The sequence below is a fragment of the Anas acuta genome, chromosome 4 (genome assembly GCF_963932015.1).
Source record: "Anas acuta chromosome 4, bAnaAcu1.1, whole genome shotgun sequence".
Taxonomy (NCBI): Eukaryota; Metazoa; Chordata; class Aves; order Anseriformes; family Anatidae; genus Anas; species Anas acuta.
The window spans coordinates 12,128,062-12,152,053 of NC_088982.1; the positions used below are offsets into that span (position 1 = coordinate 12,128,062).

At 38.0% G+C, this 23,992-nt stretch overlaps 1 protein-coding gene across 1 annotated transcript in view; it reads left to right on the forward strand.

Annotated features, from left to right (window-relative positions):
• Nucleotides 1–23,992, forward strand: part of PPP2R2C (protein phosphatase 2 regulatory subunit Bgamma) — a 186,729-nt gene that overhangs the window by 1,268 nt on the left and 161,469 nt on the right. The window lies entirely within an intron of this gene.

Below are 23,992 nucleotides of genomic sequence, written 5' to 3' on the forward strand. Positions count from 1 at the left end.
AAAAGCTTTCCAGTGATGAAACACTGGAATAGGTGGGGTGGGTAGACAGCGAAATCTCACTCACTTGAGATATTTAAAGTCTGTTTCACAAACACTGGTTGAGGTGATAAAGCTGCAGCTCTTGCTGTGGGGCTGGTAGATAGACTAATGGTTTGAGGTCATCTTCAGCCATGCTATCTGTGATTCTGTGGGATGCAAAGTTTTGGGTTGTCTTGTGTTTTGCTATTTAGAGAAGTGATTTAAACCCCAGTGTACTACTAATAAGCTACAGTTCTATTAGGGCTTTAGGCTATTTTTTTTTTCCCAAAAAGATTCGATGATGGTTTATATTTGAAGATGTACTTAATGCTGTCTATAATTACACACACGTATACTGAAATATTTCTCAAAATATGTTGTGATTTGGTGCCTAGGTTATTTTTTTTTTGTCTGAAACTGCATGCCAAACCAGATGTGATGACGGTAGGTGGGGGTGGAAATTACATCCATGTGAGGGAGTGTAATGAGTGAGTGACAGCATTTCTCAGGCATCATAGAATGTTGAAAACAAGCTTTAGGTTGGCATTTAATTTTATTTAAAGATTTGAGTGAGTGGGATATGCTTCTTAACCTTACTCGTCTGGGTAAATATCAGTGTTTCAGCACTGCTTTGAGAGTATAATGTTTGCTTCTAAACAGGTGTTGTATTCCTTTGATTTATTGGGCTGCCTTTTGCCACATGACAGATTCAACCACAATTTTTTAAATTGGTTTGCTAACCCTAACTTCAGTTTTCTTTAACACTGGCAATTTATGGATGCCCAAATTTACTCCATGACTTAAATGAAAATCTTAAATGTTTTAGCTTCCTTACTCAGCCAGGAAATATATGAATTTCAGAGAACAAGTGACAGGCAGAAACACCATAATTTGGTCACACAAACCACAAAATCAAAATCCTCTGCAGGTAGTAAACCCCATTTACGTTAATAGGCTTATATATGGCATGCATTTTGTACTTCTTTTCCATTTTCCAGGATACGTTATCTACTAAGTGCCACTGATATCTAGGGACACGTACAGCAATATAATTGGCACACTTTGCAGAAGTGAAAAACAACACATTTAACATATAAAAGGAAGTACCACGATAGGTGGCTTGACCTCTTGCATGATAATTTTGGATAAAGTCCAAGCCTTGTATTTTCTTGAAGTTTGCCTCTAAAATAGCTTAAATTACACAGAGGCAAAAGGAACCTTTAGCTTATAATTGATTGTTCTTTGGCCTTTCAATGCAGATTGCTCTTCAGTGCTTATCCTACTTCCTTTTACTGTAGAGAAAGGCCACAAGAACTGTGACTGCAGGTGCATTGGTTAGGGCCACCTAACCAATGGATAGATGGACCAATTAATCTATATTAAATATAATTATGTGTTTAATGAGATATATATCTGAATAGATAACCACATATATATTAATAGTCCAAGTTCAGTGTGTCCTCTGGGCACCTCTTGCTGCTTTTGTTACTGAATGCATGCAATGGCCTTGCAGGACTCTGTCAGTTAGACTCCAGAATTGTGCTCAGCAACACTTCTGTCTTAGACTAGGGAAGAAAATGATTCTTTTTCCAAAAATAGATATTAGATGAAAAACATTCATTTACATAACAGAAATGCAAAATTGCATATTTCAAATGCAAGGAAAAATAGAGCGTAGTAAGTAAAACATAACAATCAAAGCCAAGATATTCATGTTTGATTTAGTCTTGCTGCTTTGAAACAAAACCCTATTTCAAATATTGCTACTTCTATAATTAACATCTAAATGCAAAATATATTTTATTCATGCTAAAGATCTCAAAGCACTTTGCTCACATTAAGTGCAACCTCACAAAAGCTACATGAGGAGCAGTATTAGAGTATCCACCTACAGGCTAGCAAAATGAAATATTGAATTAAGGATGTGATTTATTTGGTAGGAGCTAAACTTCCACTATTGAGCAGTTAGTGCTTTGAAATTCTGAAAAACCAGATCTTGAGCTGTTTGCCCATACTGTCTAGTAGACTGATGGCAGGACCACTTATTCCAGACCCTTTGTTTTGAATTACGATTCATACCAACTTCTTGAGAACTTTGTGTAAGTTAAAGAGTGTTTTAGATATTCTGAGAGGTGAAGTCCAAACTGTCAGTTCTTATACAAGTTATAGATAGCATTATATTTACTAATGACTATATGGTTCATGAAAAGATTGAGTCAAAATTCAATTTTTAGTTTTCAGTCTTAAAGATAACACATCAGAGATTGGTAAGTTGAAATTGATTTGCAGTTTAAATTTTCTTTTAATCTGTTTGGTAAGTTCATGATCTTGAGTGACTGAAAGCCACAACATTAGTACCTTGTGAATCATGTGATACGAACTTTCCTGTTACTTGCCTTAGTAAAGCCTTCTACCGTTCCTTTTTCCTGAGTAGTTTGGAGTAGATAACATGGATAAAACACTATTTTTATTGTAAGAATACATTTGAATAATGTACTATTTGAAGGAGCTCAAAGCCTTGGGAAGCGATGAATTTGAATTTAATCATTGTTGGGTTTACATGCGATAATTTATTGCTTCCTGCAGTTTTCAGTCATACCCAATAAGTCTGGGTTTGGTTCAATATTGTCTTTTCCAGTATTACATGAATTCTGTGGAAGACAATGTAATTGCTCAGGTTTGCAACTGAAGTAATGTCCTTGCAAGTCATATCTTCATTACTCAGGTGCAATTAAACAGGAAGTCTCCATCTGTAGATGCTTTGGCCTTTCAGCCCTCTTTTGGCTGAACCAAACAACTGATTTTCCTTTGTTTCTTGTAAAAAGGTACGGTAGCAGCTCTTAACAGTTAGTCAACATTTCTTTTGAGGAATGATGTTGTGTTTCTGTGAGGCCTTAGTTGGATGGACATACTTTGCGGTTTTGGGCTCCCAGCTGCCCAGATTAGCATTGCACATACCTGAACCATGCCTCTTCTGTGCCCCACAGTTCTGGGAGGGACACCCGTCGTCTCACCCCAGATTATGTTTAGGATACTGTTAGCTTGCACACTTCCTGAAAAGTGCTACCATCATTTGCTCTTGTTATGATGTTATAAGTGGCTGTGTAAGACCAGACCCAGCAGATGGTTCTTTACAAGAAAAAGCGGGTATTTATTTGTTGCTGCAGAATCAGATGCTTAGCTTCAATATGCAAAGTTTCTCATTATAGACTAAGGGCCTGAGGTACATTGATGTTCTGTTTATTCATATGATAGCTTTGCTAATAAAGATACTCATCTACAACAACAGTCCATTTCGTGATATTTTCATTCATTGTTTTTGAAGTCTTTGTTTATATGTGACATGGGTTTTGTAATAGTCTTTCATTCAAATATTCTGTAGATTACTACACAAAATACTTCTTGAATGACAATAAAATACTAAAATATACTTGTGTATACACTTGTTATAAAAAAGAAAAAGGTGGATGGCTTATTTACACTTCTCATTTGCTGTTTCCTAATTTTGCATTTTAAATAAGAATTGGTTTAATTTTTATGTAATAAATGAATTTAATACATGAAGAAGATTGAATTGAATTGATTTATAAAATCTCTGTTCTCACAGTGTTTCTATTGGAACTTGATATGGGTGCTAGAGTATGTTTTCTACTAAGAGTTAACAACTCTTAGTAACAAACTTGCTTTACATTCTGCCCCATTTTAATATCTCCACTTACATACTCGGTCACATTTTCTAGTTTCTGACATTTTCCTCAGCTTTTGTTTCACTTTCTCTTTGTCCCTTTAACTCTTCTCTCTGCCAAGAGGGTTGTGGGGGGTCTCAGCCCATTGACTGTTGCAGAGTCTGGCAGAGGGGTCTCCCCTCTGTGTCACTGGAAGTCTGCCATTTGCAGCAGGTGCCCGCACAGCAAATCTTAGCTCTTTTCCCTCTGTCTCTCACTATTTCCAGGTCTCCAAGGCCTACCATTTTATATGATCCTTTCAATTTCATCCAAATAACTCCTGGCAATTTTGGTTTTATCTGTGGTTAAATGATCAGAATTTCCTTGGGTGTTTCAGTTGGCTGCATCCTCTAAGATGCACTTGGTATACATATCATGAAAGATGAAATCACACTGTTGTGTGCCTGATTATGCAGGTATTAGCAAGTCAAACATGAAGCTTTCAAGTTATCTAGTACAGAATTCAACAGGGACATCTTTTATGCTCCCTCTTTTGTATGAAATACACAATAATTTAATTTATGCCATGATTTTGTTATAAATAACAACACTGATGAAGGAAACTGATTTCAGTGGTGCCACATCTTTGCCATTTACACTAGTTTTTGTATTTAGTCAAACATTCAGCTTCCATAGTGATGAACAGTTTGAAGGGTATAGGATTGCCTGTGGCTCCAGTTGGGATGCTGAAAAATCACCAGCTCTTCACCAAGCTTCCTCTAGCACTGTAAGTCAAGTCAGAAACCACTGGGCAGTTTGTGTTGATCTGTATGAAGATGTCACAACAGAAAGAAATTCCAATTAATAAATAAAATTGTTCCGTTTCAAAAATCGCAACCCAGAAGCTGCAAATGAAGTTGTGAAAATATGAATCCAGAAGTCATATTGTAGGCCATATAGGTAGGAAGGTGAACTGTTCTTAATATTGTTATTTATCTGTTCTTTTTTTTGCAAAATGCAGTGAAATGCATTTTTTTTTTCAGTAATATGCTGAGAGTTTTAAAACAGAAATGAATTTCTTTTCTTCTGTGTATTTTTGCTGTCTGATAAAAAAAAATGTCTGCAATGATACCAAGCTATTCGGGGGATTCAACCAGCTTTCGGTTGTACTGTGTGTGAAGGTCGAACCTTTCTGTATCAGCATGTTTAAGCAGGGCCTTTCTGTCCTCAACTACGAACTCCTTATTCAAAATAATGGGCAGCAGCTCGCATTTTCCTAATCCTCTGTGTGATCACTTGATGATATAGGACCGAAGCCAAAAACCAGCGAAATGTATTGTTTACAGGCTGAATTCTGCTTCTTGACATTTACGTTGGATTGCTGCTGTTTGGTAAACCAGAAGAGGGAGCTACTTCATAATGTTCCATCCTTTTTGAACAAAGTCATGGATTATTATTTTTGGAAGACAAAATCCAGAGATCTCATGTGATGCCTTATTTTGTCACTCAGTTCATCACTTGCTTATTTCTAAGGATTTTCATATAGGCTTAGCTCTTTGATTTCTTTCAGTTTTCAAGTATCAATTCAGTGTTTGTCTTTAAATACTGCATTAGTATAAAGCCATAAAACCTTTAGTTGATATAATGGCTGTGGTTCCTTCTATTTAATGTGCTGAGTCCTTTCTAAACATCAGTTTTCTGCCTAGCGTGCTGTGGATGTTTGCAGGTGTTTTCTGTAGCACATAGGGAGAACTTTGTGGTGGCTGGACTTCCTCTGTACAACTCTGCTTGAGATGTTGGAGGCTTATGGGGCATTGTACTTGGGTTTGGGCTTTGTTTTCTGCTTGAGGGCTGTTTCTTTGGTTTGTCCCAGTAAGCAGATGCAGAAAGAATTTGAAAATGGCAATATGTAAATAAAATAGCAAAACTCATGTACGCTGTCCCTCAGTCTTGGCAGTCGTTGGTTGGTAGAGCTCTAGAGTGCTACAAGTGATAATGACAATGTATCTTGTCAAAGTTGTCATACCTCCAGGTTCGTTGATGGGCATTTTCTGTTAAGAACTGATACAGTGGTGGCACTTCATTTCTTCATTTCATGTGTAGAGTTCTGGGAAACAGGTGAGTCCCCTTCCACCTGAGTTCTCTGTTCCCTCTGTTTTGTCATTAAGAGCAATGGGAGATGCTCTCAGTAGTATGAAATTCATCTTTGATCTTCATTGAGAAGAGTAAATACAGCACTGTGCTTCTTGTGGGCAATCACCTTGATAAATTTCATGTAAGTTTTGAGGTGCCATTGGAGCCTTCATTTCCTGGAGAGAAATACAAGCTGGTAAATGTCCTTGCAGTGCCACTGGAGAGTGAGAATGAACCATTTCTCTTGTTAGCAGCATTGACTACTCCTGGATGTGGTAGTGTCCTGCTGTTGGCTGGCCTCAAGTTTCCTTTTAATAAATGTTGAAATACGGCTGCTTTCAGGAGAGTACTGCTGGATTCCTTTCATACCTTTCTGTGGTATCATCATGTGCCCTTCAGGTTACGTATGCAAGCTGCACTGCCAGAGTATTTAGATGTTACATTAAGAAGTTCTGTACAGTATTCCAAAACATAAATGTACCAAAATGAAGAACTCTGTGGCTTATTTTTCGTTATATTGTAAAATACTGTTGAGAATTTTTTTTAATAGCTGCACAAATGCGTGTACATGCATACTTTCTTATCTTCATGTGAGATTTATATAAAAATCAAAGAAAGTTAAATTAGATCAATGTATATGTGTTTGACTTTTTCCTCCTCCAGGAATTTTTAGAATAAATACTATTTATTTGACACACATAATGTTTTACACAGTATGTATGTTTGTAATGGTTCAAATAAAAAGGATTTAGCAATATGGAAAAAATTGACCTGTTTTTAATGTTCTTAATACTGATGACCTATTTATATGTTTTTAAGTCTTTCATAAAATACAGTCTCTTTCCAGAAACATACATTCACAGGTGTTCTGGCTAAGTTTATTTACAAGCCCATTTTATAGAGGCTCATGTCACAGTGAACAGCATTGACAGTTGGGATGATTGCAGGAATATGTAAAACGTTAACCTCATAAATCTTTCTCCATCCATTGCATTAAGTAATTTTCAGAAAATATTCAAAAGTATGATGCAAGAGACAGATCCATTATTTCAGTTGAAACCATTTTGGTATTGCAGTTGAAGACGATGTGTTTGGTTCAGAGGCAATTAAGTCTTGATGCTAAAAGGGGCCAGTGCCTTGCCTTTTGTACTTAGAGAGGGCATGTGTCATTCAAAAGTGACTTGTAAAACTATCTAACACAGTTGTATTGTTAGTGACGTGCCTTTCCATTTCACCCAACTACCTTAATTACTGTATTTAATAGTCGTCTTAGAACCCTGAAACTAAAATTATCCACAATTTCGCTGGCAGACGCAAAGTATAGTAATCTTCTTTCTCTTTGTAGCCAGACTAATTTCTGGTGTTATGACTAGACTTAAATAGCTGCATCTTTAAAGGTGCAAGTCTAACAGTAGAAGTGTTATTCTTGCGACACTTAATAGTTTCTTGTTAGGCCTGTCATATTGGGTAATCTTCTAGATCTTTGAAAGTTTTAATACCAAGGCTGTGTTTTTATTGATCAGATCACTCTTATTTTTGGAGGTTCTCTGATAATCTCTTGCATTAACATTATAAACTGCTTGGAAATTGAATATTTACTCTGGAAATACCCAGTGCTTCAGATTTGATTTGAAAGAAGCCCTCACCTGGAATCCTTCATAATGCTATGCAAAGGAGATATAGGCGATTTAAGATAATTGTGAACTCACATTTTAAGCTAAATTCTTATTTTTCATGCACTTAAAATATGCAAAATTGTGATTTTATTTTTTAACTTGAAATTTTCCATGTGAACAGCTACTTTCTTAAGTTTCCTAGGATGTTACTTTCAAGTGCTCTGTCACCTCTATTCCAAACCAGGAGATCCCAGCTGTGTTTTACTGTTTTCCCTGGATTTTTTTGATATTTTGCTCCCACATGCCCTAGTGGGACACTCACCTTTCCTCTTGTAAGTGGAATCTCCTGAGACCTTGGTGGTCTGTTGAGTTTCTTGGCAGAGCAGCTGAGCATTGCTGTATGCTCTTCAGAAGAGTGCCACTGTGTCTTGGCAGCTTTGTGATGTTGTTTTCCTTCTTGATTTCCCCCCTCTCCCCAGGCTCCTCCAAGGTAAATAAAAATAATAGTTAAGAGTAATACCAACGTTGACTTTTCTGGAAGTAGCAACTGTGCAATAGAATTTACTCCAATTTTAAAATGCTGTAGTAATAACTTGTACATGCGATGTCTAATCTGATGATTTTAGAGGCATTATTGTTGAGTGACAATTCCAAAATAAGAAGAGGTTTGTCAGACTCGCTCCCTTTTTCCTGGTGGTGTCAAAAGACAAAATGTACTAGTTGGGAAATAGCAACAAGAACATTTTGGATCAAAGAAACTGGCTTTGAAGTTTGAGTTTCTTGGTCCTGCCACGGGACAGCTCACCTCTGCTAAAGAACATCTCCAGTGGCAGCGAGAGGCTGTCTCTCCTCCTACGCTGATGTGTGCCGCTGCAGCAGCTTGTGACCTATATTGCACATCAAATGTCAGTCCTCAATACTCTTATGGCAGAAATCACTGCCTTTTGCTGTATATTCAGAGTACCCAGAGCAATGCCTGTGCTGACTGGGGCCGGCGATGCTGGCTGTGACAGCCCTGTCACACTCGTGCTCACTTGTGAGGAAGATGACAAATGTATATATATCTTCTGCTAGAGCCCTGGAAGAAAGCATGTACCCAAACTCTGAAATTAAAAAGTCGAACAAATTTAGGAAGATTGCAAAAACAAGCTTTTAGTGACATTATCACTTTTCTGCTATTTTCTGCCACATTTGACTCACAGGTTTTATGTGGCTCTGTTTTACTTCTTGTGTATGCAGTGTGAGCACAATTAGAGCTCTGTACTTTGACAGACACAGCCATGTGTTGTTTCTTAGGAAGAACAGTTAAATATGTAACCATCCATATAAGTTCCTTTTTTTCTGGAAAAAAACAAACAAAACACATGCTTACCTATGTTAATGTAACATTTAGTTGAGATGGTAGCGTGAGTCAAGAAATTCAAAGATATAGTTCCCACAGCAACCATAATTCAACCTCATTGCTGTGAAAGCACAAAAGCCCACACCAAATACCATACAGAATACTGCATGTGTGCAAGTGTGTGAGATACAGTTGCTAGGAGAGCCATAAATTTTAATTTCCAGAGGTTTTTTGGATTCACAGTTAGTATCTATAATTATTTGTATTTTATGGAAACGGTGTGGTAATGAAAAACTGAGGAAAAGAGGCCAGTTGCATTATTGTATCTTTTTTGCAATGCATAATAATGCATTGATTATATTCCTGTCTCTGCCTTTTTGTAGAGTTTTCCTTTATTTCAAAGTAAGTAATATTGAATGTGAAATATACTCTGGCCTGCTTCCTTATCTGATCCTATTTTTTCCTCTTCATTTAGCCCTATTCCTGAATGGCAGCTAATGAGGTATATTCATTTACCTACCAAGTATAAAAGAAGCCAGATATTTGTCCACAGGTAGTTCTGCATCCTGTTATTCAACCACATCCATGGTATAAAGCTCCATTGTAAAATATCTCAAGGCATGTGGAATGTGTTTCTTTTCAATATTTATTCGGACTTTGTTTCTCAGCTAGGTCTGCCAGTTTCTTGATTTGGTCGTGTTGGACATATATTAGCAGTTAGTGAAGGGGTGGACGTGTCCTTGTTTTGAAATTAGAAGTATGTAAATATTTCAAGTATTGTAGATACTTGGCACAGAAAGTATTTTATAAAAACTACGTCCAGTGTTTCCAGAAGTTGTTTGGCCAAAATATAACCATGATAGACTTTACTTGAACCTTTAGGATCTGGCCAGTAGAGACAGACTGTGATGTTTGAATTTGGTGTATTAAGCCCCATTCTCGTTGTCTGTAGGTTGGGCTGAACTTTTATTATTATTATTATTATTATTATCATTTTTTATCAACCACATCCCCTTTGACTAAGGCATGTGCTAATAGCTTCTAATTTATTTATAAAATCCATCACAATGTAACTGTATCCCACTGATCATTAAAATAACAAACAAACAAACAAAAAACAACACATAGGAAGTGACATGATAAAGGAGATTAATAGTAAGATTTTTTTCTTCAGTAGGGTACAGAATAATGATTTTGGACACCATCTAGTTCTACCAAACTGATTTTTCTCAGCCCTCCGTCACATCTTCGCCTCCAACATGAGCTCTTTTATGGATGGTCTGGGCAGAGCTGAAAGGCTGATTGGATGTGAAAATGCTCTCCTTGGGAAATCCTTGGATCTGCCCTGCCCGGATAGTTAGGCAATCTGCTCCAGGAAACCTGTTTTGACAGCGTCTGTTATCTCTGCTAGGCAGGGTCCTACGGGGACCGTCACAGTCTACCTCAAAGGCAGGGGTAGGGGAATTCACTCTGCACTCCACAACCTTCCCAAAGCTTTTATTTTTCTGCTCAAAAGCGGGTTATGAACAGCAGGGGTATTTTTGTACACAGGCTTATTTAAAATAAAATTATTCGTTGATAGGAGATGCAGGTTTACTTGTGTGAGAGCTTATGTACTGAAGTTTGAACTCCATCTGAAAATTATAAGCAAAATGTTCCCAATGGCTCAACAAATCGTTGATAGATACATGCAGAAAAATTAGGTACATTCTGGCTACCATGTGGTCAAGAGGTGGGGTCATAAGCTTGTACCAACATCCTGACATTTCTTGCTCCAGTGTAATAGTTTTGAGCATTTGTAAAGTGTGAATAGTTGCAAGGATGGGTTTATTTTTTTTTTTTTCTGGTTATTGTCTTACCCCTAGTAACTGTGGGGATTATGTCTGAACTAAAATAAGAGCAAACTTCAGTGGAAGCTAAGAAATGTCCTGGGACGATTAGTGGAAATAGCAAACAGCAAAGTATTCACCTGACACTGAGCTATTGCTAGGAAATGGTGACATATACATAGGGAGAGGGGCTAGGAAACACCAAGTTTGCATTAGTTTCATTACAAGTGGATAATAACAGTGCTGCTGGACAACTGGGGGCAGTGATGAATTGTTATTTTATGCAAGGTTGCTCTGCCTTTAAGCCCAAGGAAGTGAAATGCTCTGTTGATACTGCCCGGGAGCACCAGGGAGCTCAGGACCTCATTTTCCTAATACAGATCTTGTCGGTGCAACTCTCCTAATGCATGTGTTTTTCCTCAAGCATGTATCTTCCAGTGCACACGTGCGGCCCCAGAGATGCGGATTTCCTAATGGAACGGAGGACTTTGATGAGAGTGGATGGCCGTGTCACCTCGGTGTTCTCAGCGGAGAAGAAAATCTTCCGCAGTGGGACTAAAACCATCTGCTTGCGTCATGGGCTGTTAGGTGTGAGATACGATTTGACTTTCACTTGTTAGTAGCCATTAGTAAATGGCAGGGAGGGCTTTCCGGTTGTTGCTTGTACGGAGTATACCGTGTCCCATCTGTTAGGGATTTTTGTCATTTCTCTTCTTTTGAAAATACATATATTTGTCAATTACCATTAGCTGGGGAAAAAAAGAATGAAAAGTTTTTGCAATTTTTCAGTTTAAATTTTGAGAATTTCAAGTATTTTACATCTATCTGTAATCATTTATGCTGTCAACCAGGAAGATGTTTGAATTACACTTTTTAACTGCTACGAGTTTTATAGAGGAGTTGGCAGTGCTCTGTTATTGAAGCAGGCACTTCCTTTTGCAGGGTAATATTTCCAGTTTTCAAATTTGACCACCTCCTAACCATTCAGGCTAATAACTAATTGGAATTGTGTTTCCTTTTTTAAGAACTTAAAAATTATATACCTTTGTAAATCTTTTAAGCAAAACTTCAGAATTGCCACATCAAGCATGCAATTGCCTGTGCAGCCTAATTTAAATGCCCTATGTGTATGCATTGTAGTATAATAATTATCTGATGAGTGCAGTTTTAGTTTTCACCCCGTTGAGCAGATGAATCAGAGCAGTGAAATGAAGCAGGCTCTTCTGTGGGAGCCTGGTCTGCTCTGTTGCAGAACTTGGAGAACATGTTGTCAGTAAAGATGTTGATCACCATTTTGAGACCTGGAATTTATCCCTGCCCTTGTAGTGAGGTTGCTATGTAAGGTAGGAGTCAGTACATTTTTAAACGTGTTGCCTGTAATCACACGTTTTGACTAGGTGGAGATGCTGAATTCCTGAGTAAGTTGTCTTACTACTAAGGTCAGTGGAAATCGGTCCTTAGAGAAGGGTATAAACAATATAATAAACATAAGGGATAGGGCCACATGCTGAATAATGTGGAGAAGACAGCTGCAGGTATGGTATTAAGTGAGCTAGATCCATCTCAAGTGTTGAATAAATTAAGGTACATGTGAAAAGTTTCAGATGGTACAGAGTATGTACCAAAGACAGAGGTATGTGTATTTTGGCATTTCTTAATTTCTGGCTGTTTGCACTTGAAATGGTAAATGACTTCTTAAGAATCGTGTGTATAAGGAAGGAAGAGGGGCACTTTACATAATTAAATCCATCAAAATTCAGTGTATTTTTGATGAATGGCTTGGCTTTTTAAAACTATTTAGCCTGAAATGGGATATAAAAAAGAAATAAGTTGAAATAGCCATCTTCCCATGTAGTGTCTTGCTAACTAAAACAAATTTGGATTCTTTCATCTTCACTTTTTTTTTTTTTTCCTTCCCTCCAGTTGGCTTAGGCAACTTGGAAGTTCTGTACAAATACAGAAAAACAATTGTGTGCAGAAGTGAAATGAAAAGTACAGGAGGTCTTGACTGAATCCTTACAAATTGCTATAAAAGGCAAAAGTAAATGAGAGAGAGAGAATTTTCACAGATCTATTTAGCTGTAATAATGTTATGTCATAATTTTATGTGGTATTGAATTGGTGGTGATAATTATGAAAAATGCAAATTCATGTATTATGTTTTGGAGTAGACTAATAATGTTTAAAATATAGGAAATCTGAACTCAGTCTCCATTTGTGAAAATCAGGCTTCTGTTCCAGCCTTGAGGCTTTGGGCTCATTTCTAGTTGAATGCAAGATAAATATGAGTCTTTGGAAATAGGTAAGAAATAAAATTTTATAATTGGGTTTGGGAGGATGGTCTGCTGTCCTTTACAGCTCTCCCTCCATTCGGCAATGGAGAATAGGTAATAGATAATACAGAAATGTGGGTGATGGTTCTGAAGACTTGCTATTACTGAGATACAACATAGCACATCCACTGATACATTGTGTTAGTAGCATAATTTAAACTAAATTTATTAAATTAGTGTTGCTTTCTTATTTTTATTTTTTTTTCTCACTCAATTGCTAATTTGCAGAATTCTGTATTACTCCATGGGTGCATCTGTCATTATTATGAAGTAGCAAGGTTCTGTTGTACTTGAAGGTGGCTGATAATTAATATTTCAGAAATGCATACTTATTTCACTTTTTCCTTTCCTTTCCTTTCCTTTCCTTTCCTTTCCTTTCCTTTCCTTTCCTTTCCTTTCCTTTCCTTTCCTTTCCTTTCCTTTCCTTTCCTTTCCTTTCCTTTCCTTTCCTTTCCTTTCCTTTCCTTTCCTTTCCTTTCCTTTCCTTTCCTTTCCTTTCCTTTCCTTTCCTTTCCTTTCCTTTCCTTTCCTTTCCTTTCCTTTCCTTTCCTTTCCTTTCCTTTCCTTTCCTTTTTTTTTTTTTTTTTAAGGAACAGATCCTTCAAAAATGACTTCTATCCCAATGGGAGTCAATTTAGAACCTACTGAATGCTATAGTAAAACTTTCATGGACTTCATTAGGAGCAGAAACCCAGCTTTTCTTATCAATTCTTGCTGATGAGGTGATAGCTGTTTTTCTGTAGGGAACAGTTATAAAGTATTGCTTGAAACCATGAAGTGGTAGCTGCTGTCTTTGTTCCCCTCTTTGGGGTGGGATTTGGGGACACAGAGCCTAGACAGTTGCTTTTCTGAAAGCAAGGAAATGTCTGTTAAATCACGGCTCTTCAAATCCTCCCAGAGGAGAATTGCTTCAGGTATTTTTTATACGGGTAGTAGATGACACATAATAAAAGCAGGAGGGCTATTTGTTGTGTTTTTATGGTCGACTCTGTCATGCCATATTTCCAGACTTGTCAGTGGGCAGTCAGCTCTGCCTGAAGTCTCAGAGGTCACCATCGGAGCGCAGCGGAGCGACTGTTTGTGCTGCTGACTGTACAGGGGGGCCTGAGGTTGCATTACCATGATTTACGTTTTTCAAACAGGAATTGTGATTGCTACAGCTCAGATGACTTACAACGTGACAGGCATGTTGCGTATTTAATTATTAGGGGCGCTGATAGAAGGAGCTGGGATGACAGCCATGTGCTGAAGCCCAGCCTGCAGTTCAGGACGGGCTTGCTTTTATCTCTGCGGCCCTTTGCCAGGCTCTGCTGGGGCAGCTGATGGGAGGTTTTTCTCTCCAGTTTTCCTAGATCAGGTGCAGTGCCCTGGCTTTTGGCAAAGTAACAGTCCATTACCTATAGAAAGAGAATCTGGCTGGTGGAAGGTGAGTGTATCGCAAAGTTTAAGCTCAGTGTCCTTCAGAGACTGGGAAAATAAAGCAACAGATGTGCAGGATTTAAGCTGGTTATCATTCCAGTGCTTTAAGTACACATAGATTAATAAACTCTTATTTTTAATGCTGTCTTGAGTAAGACACTCAAAGAAAGAATTGTAATAAACTAAGCTTGATCTACAAAGATCTTTTGATACTGCATTTTTTCTTTGTTCTTATCTATTGTTAGATGTTTGTATTCCTTGAGTCATTTTTTTTTCTGAATTACATAAATAAATGTTTAGAATATTCCTTATTCTTCCCTGTTCTTCAGTCTTTTTCATTTTTTATTTGCTATTAGAACTGTGTCTGTTATTTCAGGTAGCCCCTTCATTTTTCCCTGGTGGCATATAGGGGATGTTATCTTTTCATGAGTCCATCACAGTGATACTTCTACGTAACAGTCAGTGTGCTTCCTTTTCATTATTGTTAGTCCTGTGAAAGCACAGTTTTAATGGTGTAGGCTACTGCAGACTTATATTTGTGATACGTGCAGAAAATGGAAACTGCAGACCTAAGGCCACAACTATTGCACATTTTAACTGACTATAAAATATTTAAACATTTCTTGAAGACTTTTTTTTTTTTTTTTACAGGCAAATCAATAAAGCCCTATATAACAAATGTAGGTAACATCCTTGAAAGAATGCAAAGTGTTTATTCTTTACAGAAAATTCTAGCCATGTCTAACTCGGAGCCATTTATGCCTGCTTATTTGGCACAGTCACTGGGGTACCACAGCACTTGATCCTTGGTACCAAAATGTCCAGCATCAGAGATCAGGCAGGTGAAGGTGTTTGCAATAAAAAGCAGCCCTTTGGGGAGCTGTACATTTGTTTTCATATAAAAAACAAACAAGCTCCACTCAGGAACAATCTTTATAGCAGTTCTTATAATTCTACCTGTTATTGAAATCTTACGTTAATCTGTAAAACTTTTTTTGATTCTCTTTTTTCAGTCCTTTTATATAGTATAGTCACATGTACTTTTGGTTAGCCCTGAAGTGGTCGGGCAGTTGGTCTGGGGGATCTTTGTGGGTCCCTGCCAGCTGAACTGATCTGTTCTGTTCTATTCTAAAAAGCTTTTCAGTTGTAGATCAAGTGTAGAGGATGAACAGACTAGATAGAGAGCTTGCAGTTTTGCTTTAGTGTAATTTCATCTATAAAAGTTAGAAAAGCATTGTTATTATCTAGGGGAGTTGCTTATAAAATTAAAGTGTAGGAAACATTGTGCTCAGTGCAATTGCATTATTAAAGCTCCTGCTGGGGAAAGCTGTCACCTGTTGCTTTGATATCCTACTAGCAAGCTTTCGGATTGTGGCTGAGGAAAGGGAGGTGACTTCAACAGGGTCGGCCATCCTGTTCCTTGGCACAGTGATGGAGTGTTAAAATAGTAATTTGTGACAGGGTGAGGGAATAATTAAAGACAACCTGTATACATATGGAATATTCACACTGCTTGCAGTATGAGAGATCTTGGCTTTATGGGCAGCCCTTTTGGGGAGCAGCAGTCCTGGAAGCTGCAAGGTATAGAACAAAGGGCCTGAACGAGCAAGCTGTCCTTGGCTTTACTGGGAATTTGTTTCAGGGAAAACTGGAAGGATTTGGCTCCTTTACTTTAAAGACCTACATGTATGCACATCATTTTTAGTGTATTATGATGCTTTATGGTATTTCTCTTTTCTTTTTTTTTTTTTTTAAATATTATATTTTAATTTATTCCATGTACACCTGTTCACTATAATTGTACATTCTCATGCTTAAATGGGGCTGATTCAACAACCATTGCTCACACTGAGTGGTCCCCTGAATGAACAATTTTCATCCATAATGCAGTTCTGTGCTTCCTTCCAGTATTTTAAGATCCATTCTTAAAAATTTCTTCTGCTGTAATGCTAGCAGATAGCATAACTGGTGATGGGCAGTCCCCCATATCCCGCAGTCTGTTTTACACCTTGCACATCACCTCTTTGTAGACACAGCCTAACTTGCATTATGATTACCTAGTTGTCTTTTTCCAATTAAAAAAAAAAAAAAAAGTGTTTAGAAATGTACATGTATAACACAAACAACTGTGGTGTGACCTTGAGATTTATTTGAAATGTTGTTCTAGGAAAACCTAATAAAAAATGTTTACTTCCATAGGGATTGTTTGGAAATTGGGAACACATGGACTATGCAGCTTCTTGTAGAAGACTGTGGGAAAACTGCGTGTGATTTTAGAATTTGTTAGAGGCCAATCTGTAAATAATCCGGTTCGTAGATAGTACATATTTATTTGGAGATCCTGTATGAACTCAAACAATAGAATGAGGAGCTGCAAATCATTTTCTTCCAAGAAAAAACGAAATAACATTGGTCCCTTTGCCAGATACCTCTGAGTATCAGCCAAAATCATCATGCCTTTGCCAGGGAGATCATAGAACTCTTGCCCACAACCTGACAAGAGAATGGATCAGAGCTCTTCGAGAAATGCTGATTTTACTTTTTTCTTGCCAAATGAACTTCAGAAATCAAATGAAAGAGAGATTTAATTGCTGCACACTGAAGCCGTTTGCACCTGCCTTAGAACAGCTTAGAAGGACGGGTACTTTTTTCAGGGAAAACATCTTTTTCAGTCTCATCTCTGCTAAAGAAGCCCAGAACCTCTGCTTCCAATTGTAAGCATGAGTGTAAAAAACAGAGAAATGTCACATAAATGCAATGTCTGTCAGTGTTTATCAAAGTCTTGCTAGTCTAGCTGATATTAAAGGCATGTGATATTTTCAGGCTTGTCCATATGGGCCAAGAGGGCATTAAGGAAGAGCTGCACTTCTAGTTCCTTACGGTAACCACTTCAGTGCATCAACAGACTCCCGAATAATTTCATTATTAATTTTTAAATTAACAACTTAAAAGAATGTGTGCTTAGAGAAGCCCAAAGCTTTCTTTCCAGATGATGGTATAACTTTTTCAGTTTGTATTTGGATTTTACAGTACTTGAATTTAGGAGCTGAGAATCAAGACGTTCTTAAAATGCTGCAGACTGTATTTTCCTGTCCTAATCTGTCACTGGTGTGATGAAAACTGAATCATGTAAAAAAAAATAGTTTTTTCTAAAATGAGAAGAAAAGCCCTGTACAAGCTGAGAGGGAGCGCATTGCTATTTCTTGTGTGTTAAAAGGAGAAATTATACTAACCTGTTTTTTATAGTTCAGTCTAACTACTTTATGTTTCTACTCAGAAACCAATGAATAAATCATAAGTGTTACATGTGTGTTAATCTAGCCAGATCCTCAAGGAAGAATAAGTAGAACAGCTGTTATTTTTACAGCTGTAGCTCATAATTTGAGTGCTTTCCATTTAGCTAAGTATTCAAATGCTATTTAAATACAGAGCAGGATTTAGACTCCTGGTAAGTGCATTGATACAATACTTTAAGCATCTTTGCTTTTTTCTGAACCTCTAATTTTATACCTGACACTAGCTTTTAGGTAAGTTTAAAATTAACTTGTACCATGATCCCTTTGGAGAAGGCTTATGTCTTCAGGTATGTTTCTGCAGTGCCTAGCTCAATTGTCAAGCTGAAGCTGTGAGATACTCCCTTAGAATAACTATTATACAAAAATGTTAAACTCAGGCTCACATGCAGATCTCCAGTCCAGGGCCACGGTATCACTGACTTCTCAAGATCATTGTCCAAAGCCAAATGTGTGTGTGGTACAGCACTCACTTCATGGAGACTCAGGAAAGTCCAAGTTACTCACCGGTAAAAGTGATATTAGAGAGGTAGTGTGCTTGTTTCACATTAGGAGATGGTTGTGTTGGTCATTTCTTTCATGTAAGGAGCAAGCATTTTGCCTGTGTTTTATTGTTTCAGGACTTAGATGGTGACCCTGCAAATTGATTTCCCTAAGAGCTATTTATGAACGAAAATGAGATAATCTATATGCGCCACATATGGTAACTAATTACTGGTTTATTCAGATGATTCGTGTATAAAATATTGTTATTAATTTTGTTTAATAACTTTTAATAAATGAAACATGCTGTAAATGACACGCAACCTCACTTTCTAGTTGTGTCTGCTTGACGGATTCTGCATTTTTTGGTAGTGCATTTGAAACTTTTAGAGGACCTATTGGGAACTCCTTCTGGTAGTGATACAGTGCTTGTGTGCTTGAACAAAAAAGAACAGGCTTAGAAACAATCATGGCAAACTCATTAATTTGTTTTTTCTCAAGTAAAAGGAAAGGGACTATTCAGTATTTGGAAGATGCCATATTATGGCCTGGCAGGTTGTGATACCAGAGAGGTTTCTATTTTAGTTTGGCAGCTGATAGTATTAGGGTTACAATTCTGTTAATTCTCAAAGGCTGGAGGCTATAAATAAAATTTGATTTACTTGCTAACATGCTACTGAAGTAAATTCAAATATGCTTTTTAATTAGGTTATTTGGTACTCTTCTGTTCAGCTGTATACATCATTTAAATATAATCAGTAATTCTTCAGTGTGTAGGAACTCTTAATGTAATCAAAATGAAATATTATCATGATTGCTTTTGAAAGAACGAGAATTTAGAGCTAGGAAGGAGGAGAAAGCCATAACTTTTCCGGTGGCTTCTAGCAATCAAAGAAGTAGCACAAACAATTTGTTGATGAGTGATGCCCTAACAAGGTACACTTTAAACCCAATTAGGTAAGAACTTGAATTGCTCTTTGTGGAGGGAGGCACTGTAATTGATTTCGGAGGGTTGGTATTGCACTCTGGATACCTTTAGAAGATATTTTTATGCTGGGTCTGGGAGTTGATGGCCCCAGGAACTTTGCTGCTGATGAATTTGTCTGGGACTCTTGTGGCTAGGCACTGTAAGGTAAGTGCTCCTCCCGTTTCCCCTGGGTTGGGGGAAGCTGATGCTGCCCTGTCCACGAGGCAGTGATCTGAGTGATCTTCCCCATTCCCTTCTGTCCCAACCTGCACACACAGCAAAGACCCTTTGTATCCGACCCTTCATGGGTGTGTATTAAGGACATGACGCACACAGCTGGAGGTGCTGGATATTTTCTAATTAACTCTGACAAAACGCTATCATTTTGCACAGCTTTGTGTAGCTGTGCTTCCAGTCATCGGAGTGATGGCTGGTTTTGTTCCCTTCGGTGACCGTGGAGCCTTGTGAGCCTCCTGGCTGGCCACTCTGGCTGGCCCTTCTGTTTCACTGCACTAAAAGCCTCCCGGTTGTTAAGCATCAGTGCAAGTGAAGGATAATTCAATGGATGAGAGAGCTTGATGAAAATGTGCCACAGTGGTTTCTCCCTGGATCTGAACTGTCTTTGATCAGATCTTTGGGGTTATAAAGCCTTCTTCCACCAGGGGAATCTAAACTGAGGTGCAGCATCAAAGGTTTCTGCGTCGGCTCTCGCTGCTGTCAAGTGAGTCAAAGCTTGGAGCTGTTACCCAGGTCTCTAAAACTGCTCCACCATGGTGGTGAGATGCTTTGGGATGGGCTCTCAGAGTAGGAGACTCCTCTGACCTTCTCTCGTCTATGATCTATGTCTGTGCTCTGATCTGAACTCTCTTTTGCTGCAGTCATGCTTGAGTTCCTAAAAGCTATCTTTGTGATTTCATTGGGAATTCAAGTCTAATGAGATGGTTTATTTTGAAGCACCTGAAAGACCTAACAATCTCAGTATTTTTGGCATGAAAGTTTTTTTTTTTTTTTTTTTTTTTTTTTCCTATTGGTAAAAAACCTATAAGAATTATATCCCTTAGTACTAAGATATCAGAAGTTCATATTAATATGTTATTTTGGTGTGATTTTTATGATATTATTTTCATTATTTTACAATATGTGTTTGGCAGTTTATGGTGTTTAAGTCCAGGGGAACTCCTGGTACCTTCAGGATCTGTCTGCCTGATGAAAGCTGAGGTTCACTAGCATGAACTTTTGCATTAAAACTCGGTTTGTGTATCACAGAGGCTAGAGGGTTGGTTCATTTTTTTTTTTCCTCCCACCTTTGGGGGGAAAAGGTCTGTTGATAACCAGATTTTTATGTAGGTTTCTGTGGGGGTGTTATTGACAGCTGCCTTGGAATTCATATACCGTTGATAGAAGCAGAAATCTCTTCTTTTGAGTATTAAGTTAGTATGAATATTTGGAAACAGATGTTTTTACTACTGTCCATGTTTGATTGCCTCACAGAAGAAATGATATTAATTTGCTTTTATTGATTCAATCCAATGTGACTTTTAAAACATAAATATTCCTTTAAGAAACTCAAAATGTATCAATAACTATTACAGTGTCAAAAAATTGATCCAGTTCAGTCATTTAGAAAAATACAAAGTAGTTTCTAAGTGGATAATACCAAATCGAAGTCTAAATCCAAGTGAAAAATAGGTTTTGTCTCCAGAATGAGTCTTTCTTCACAGAATTTGATACTAAGCTATTGCAGATATATCTTTCCTTGAAAGTTTAAAAAATAAATAATTATAACTCAATATTACTTATTTTTCTTAATTATGTTCTCTAATTTATAAAATAGGTATAGGTTTTTTTTTTTCAGGATTTTGTCTGTTTAATTGAGAAATTTAATTTTCTTTACATAGATTTAAATGATAATCAGGAGAATAGCAGGTCAATATCATGCTCAATAGACAAGGCTTATGATTTCATTAATATTTATAAGTTAATACTGTGCTCAATAAGAAATGCCTTCATAATTGGACTGTAGGAAGATTAAGTAACTAAATAGGAAAGGTTAATTTTAGAAAGTAACTGTTAAGCTAAAGGAACAGTGCTATCAGCTGTGGTGCTTGCCATTCTGTTCAAGATGGTGTGAAACAACTGTTGCTGGACTGCCCTGGGGGAAGGGATGGGGCTTCCTCTAGAGTTCAGGTTAGGTGAGAACAGAGATGAGTAAGTATTTTGTAGGTAAGTTCTTACACGTGATATTTTAAAATTAAATTATCTTAAAATCAGTGATTTCAACAATATAATTAGATCCTGGCAAGTGTAAGAAGTTAAAAAGATAGTTTTAGGCAATCATCTCATGTTTTGCTCTTTCTGTAGCATGAGTATGTTTTGTGAGTTCTCAGTGGGAAAAGAAAAAGGCAAAAACATTCCCTCTAAACACAGTAAAAGCATCTTTGCTTGGTTTTCCTTGCATAAAGAATGCATTTTATGTTTTCCAGCTACAGACAACTGCGTAAGTGCTAAAATCAAAACCACCTTCTCCTGCACCATTGCATACCCAGGGGAAAAGCGTAGGAGAGCAAGCATCACCTGGCATGACAGAGGCTCTAGAAAGGTTCTGAAGGGAGGCATTTCTCATGCCCTGTTGGAGAGAGTAGTAAAAGACCTCTTTACATTACAGGAACAGTGCTTTCCTTCTGCTTCCCCCATCCCTTCTGGCTGGAGCTCTAGCTTGCTTGTCCTTTACAGTGGTGTTACAGGGAGCTAAGCAATGCAACAGGGTAAAATTATCATTGCTTATGAGCAGTTAAAGTCTACTGTCAACATAGTTCTTCAGACTTGCCTTGATTGATGAGACAGTCTGTATGTCTGATTGTAATTTGCAGAGCATAACAGACTCAGAACTTTATTTCAAAATGGCTTGCTCATGCTGATGCATAACTGTAATTGGAGCAAGTAAATTATACGTCAAATCCCCCAAGAATATTACTTTAAAGGATGTGTCTAGCTTTGAGTATGGAGAGTCAGTAAAAGAAAAACTAGGGAGTACACAGTGATTACAAAAGAAGTCCTTTACTGTGCTTCAGTATGTTATTGAAAGGTTTCATTACTTGGCTTGCTGGTTTAGTCCCAGGAGTTTTGGTTTGAAAAGGCTTACATGTATGTGTTACTTAGACCTGCCTTCCATATGAAGCATGCTTCAGTATCTACAGACACTTTTCTTGTAAAGATCAAGACAAAAGAGACATTGCATCTTTCTCTCAATGTCTGTCACTAGGTTCTCTCCCCTGGTTGTCACCCACACATTCTCTGAATTCCCTTTTGCATCTGGCAGGCCCATGGCTTCCCCATGTGCTACCTGAAGTGTTCCTCCCCAGCTCTGTCATCAAGTGAGCTCCAGGCTCCCCAGTTTTGACCCTGGGCTCTTGAGCACTGTTTTCATACTCTTTTTTTTTTTTTTTTTTTTTTTTTTTTTGCCTGTCCATGTTTTCGTCTTTCTTAGTTAATCAAAAAGCTTCTTTCTAAGCCAAGAGGGCATTGTGCCAACACTCCTGGTTTTCCAGCACAAGGGCTTCGTTCCTTCCTAAACTCAGTGAAGTTTCTTTAAAAATCTGGGAGCTCTCCTGGGATTTTATCCTACAGCTCCCTTGAACAATCTTAAATCAGCTCTTCTAAAATCCTTCCTGATTTTCTGCCCACCTTTGCAGTGTTTCTCTACATCCTCAACTCACTCCTCTTGAGGTCCATGTGGCCCAAGCTGCTGGACAAGGTTCCTTTGCCAGTTCTCTCCCATTTGTGAGCATCAACTTCTGCAGCGTTACTGCTAGCGAGCCCCTGCAGCATTTGTATGAGGAAATTGTCACCAATGCAGGGCAAGAACTTGGCCTGCTAGTGCAGTGCTGTAGTGTCTCAGCAGATGTCCAGGTGGTTAGAAGCCCTCCGCTTCATCAGGAAACCTGCAACAGACCCCTGCCCGCAACAGTAGAATTCCTCTTCTCATGCCTTGGTCCCCATTCCCTGGAAAAAAATTGTTTAAAGCCACCTCATCTGGGTAGCGAGCCTGCTTACAGAGATGTTCTTCGTGGTTGGGTGGGTTCTGTCTCTTTGTTCTTTGCTGCAGACAAGATGCTGTGGCTGAGGAAACCAAATCCTTGCTGGTGACACCAACTCTGCAGTCTGGTGATGGTCTGCAGATATATTTGCTCCTACTTGGGCCCTTTGTCTGGTAAGAATTCAAAACATGCAAGGCAGCTTGGGGACATCATGGATCCTGTTCCATGGTGCAGAACTGTGATCTGCAGGGAGATCCAAGCTATAATCCCATAAATGAAGAGTCATTTTAGCCTGCTGCACTCTTTTGGGTTTGTTTCCTTTTCCACAGTTGTGCTTGTTAGAACAGGTTGAACACTGCTCTGTCCTGCTTGAGGCAGCTAAGCTAGTTTGTCTCTGCAGAGCATTGTAATGTGGGTGAAATATGCCCTAATCTGGTCTTCTGCATAATGGAGACTGATTCGTTATCTGTATACATCTTCCTTCTGGTTTCCTTTTTTGAATTTGTCCTGTGGAACTGATCCTAAGCTCTTACTGTCTCTTTTCCAGTTATCTTCTGGCCATGTCTTCTGTGAAATTACTAGTTTTCTTTTGGATCTGCTGACAGGTAGTATCACGCAGAATCTGCATATTTATTTGTCAGAGTGGAAAACCCTATTTACATTTTAAGCTTTAAGTGGCAATCGTGACTGCACTGAAATATTGTTCTAATGAGTTTGAGATGTAATTCCTAGACGATTTACATTTTTTTTTTTTTTTCCTGTGTGGTGCCTAGTGCGAAGGGCTCTGGTCTGTCACAGGAATTTCTAGGCACCAGTAAAGTACAAATGCTAAAAGCCACCATTACACAGTACAGATT